Source organism: Myotis davidii, unplaced genomic scaffold (genome assembly GCF_000327345.1).
Source record: "Myotis davidii unplaced genomic scaffold, ASM32734v1 scaffold472, whole genome shotgun sequence".
Taxonomy (NCBI): domain Eukaryota; kingdom Metazoa; phylum Chordata; class Mammalia; order Chiroptera; family Vespertilionidae; genus Myotis; species Myotis davidii.
The window spans coordinates 55321-57786 of NW_006283774.1; positions in this window are offsets into that span (position 1 = coordinate 55321).

Consider the following 2466-nt stretch of genomic DNA (forward strand, 5'->3'; position numbering starts at 1 on the left):
CCTGCAGCTCAGGAGCGGGGCTGCCCCAGTGCCCTCCACCCCGTCCAGGACGGCAGGCGGGGAGCAGGGCGCGCACCCCAGGGCAAGGTGGCGGGGAGAGCGGGCGGGTTTGGGTGACACTAGGTGCTGCGACTCCTCAGAGTGACCAGGACGAGCTGTGCCCAGGCTCCTGGCCTCAGACGCCAGCCGTGGGCTGCAGGCGAGGCCAGGGCATCTGAGCTGCCGGGGCACGCGGGCACACTGGGCATCCCACCCAGTGTTTCCAGATGGGCCTTCAATGTGCCGACCAACACGGAGGAGGGCCCGGCAGGACACGGACACGTGTGACATTGACACACCAGCCGTGGGAGGCAGACAGACGGGGCCCACCCTCCCCCCCTCCACCTGGACCCCAGGCACCTGGGTTCAGTCAGGGCAAAGCCAACGTCCCCCTTGAGGTGCCCACCAACCCTTGGCCCCTCCTCAGGGCCTCTGCCCCCACCCGGCCTGCCCGCTCCAGCTGCACCGAGCCCCCAGGATAAGCCTGCCCCTCCTCCAACCCTCCAGGCCCACACATGGCCCCCAGGCCCTCCCTCCACCCTGGGAATCCCGGCAGCACCCATCACTGCCAGGCAGTGCTAGGAGTTCTGCTCTGTGACTGTCCCGGGCACCATCCCCAAGGCAGCCAGCCTGGGCCCCGGCTGCCAGCACCTCGTGGGGGTCCCGCCCCAGCCCCGGGCCCTCAGGCTGGGGTCTGGGAGCCCTTGTCCCAGGTCTCCCGCCTCCCCTGGTGCCCTGGCCCCAAGGCCCCCTCCAGCCCGTGTCCGGGCCCAGACAGGCCCGGGTTTCCCCGAGGCCCAGAGGCTGCCTAACCAGCACAGCGACCTGCACAGGCCAGAGGGCTGGTGGGCGTCCCAGCAACCTTGGGGGCCAGACCCGGAGCTGTAGGTGGGCCCCGCCTGCTCTGCCCCCACCCCACACAGGCCCGGCTCTGCCTCGCTCGGCCGCTCCCAGCTCTGCTGACTCCCCCACGGCTCCCACTCCGCTCGTGCTTGGGGCCTCCCTCCAGCACAGAGCACGCACGCGCCCCTGAGGAGACCCCAGGCAGGCCCGGGCACGAGGGGAGTGAGCCGTGGGGCTGGTGGACCCCACACTCAGCATGTTCACTCCCACAGGGAGCAGCCAGGCCTGAGTGAGCCTCCCTGGGTCTCCCGTAGCCAAAGGGGGACTATGCATTATAGGGAGTGTGAGTGAGCATGTGGGTGTGCAAGAGTGTGTGCAAGAGTGTGTGAGCGTGAGAGTCAGAGTGTGTGAAAGAATGTGACTCTGGGAGTGAGAGTGTGTGTGAGAGTTTGTGAGTGACCATGTAGTGTGAGAGAGTGGCTTGTGAGGGTGAGTTTGTGAGTGAGTGTGAGAGTGTGAGACTGTGTTACTCTGAGAGTGTGAGGGTGTGATTATGTGAGGGTGTGTGTGGTTATGAGTGTGTAAGTGACTGTGAGAGTGTGAGTGTGTGACTGTGAAATATGGGAATGAATGTGTATGGGTCTCTATGCTCATCTGTGTGGCTGTGTGTGTGTCTATGTGTTATGAGCGTGTGGAGGGTGAGGTGAGTCCGGGTGATGGCGTGGCTGCTGGTGCTGTGAGTGTAGGAGGGTGTGGTGTGTGTTCCTCTCATGTTGTGCGTGTGGCTGTGCTGGGAGCGGGAGTGGGAGTGGGTCCGTGTCTGAGACACCTGCGCTGAGGCCCCAGCTGCCCCTGACGTGAGTCACGGGCCGTCCCAGCCGCTCCCCACGCACCAGCCCCACCCAGGCCCCTGAGCCCCCACGTGCCCCCTCCTGGGTGAGGCCTCTGCTTGGAGCTGGGAGTTCAGGGGCTCTGCCCAGACATGGGGTGCTGGGCAGCCTCACCCCACTAAGTGCATGTACGTCAGACATGACTGGGTGCAGACACACATGGATTCACACTCAGGCATGTGCACGTGCCTGCACACAGAGACATGCGAGCACACTCAGGCACATGTACACGCACACTCTGACAAGTGTGTACACCAACATGCACATGCAGACATACATGCACATGCACGCACACATAGGCCTGAGAGTGGGCCGCACACACCTCCCCAGTGCTGGGGACGCCCTCCCAGCCACCGTGCACCGTGCTGCCATATCATGAGTGTGTGTTGGTGCCCTGTGCTGGGGGCAGGGCTGCCCCTGCCAGCCCCGTCACTGCCCAGGGGCTGGGAGTCACTGCTGCAGAGCTGGAGGCCTGGGGCCTGCATGGGCCTGGCCCTGGGTGATGACAGACAGCCTGGGGTGGGAGGGGCTGAGTCTCCTGGGAGCCCCACTGTCCGCCTTACACACCCTACACACACACACCACACACCCCTACACACCTACACACCACACACCACACACCACACTGCCTATGCATACACCTGTACACACTCCTATACACCATACACTACACACACCTACACACTACATACTA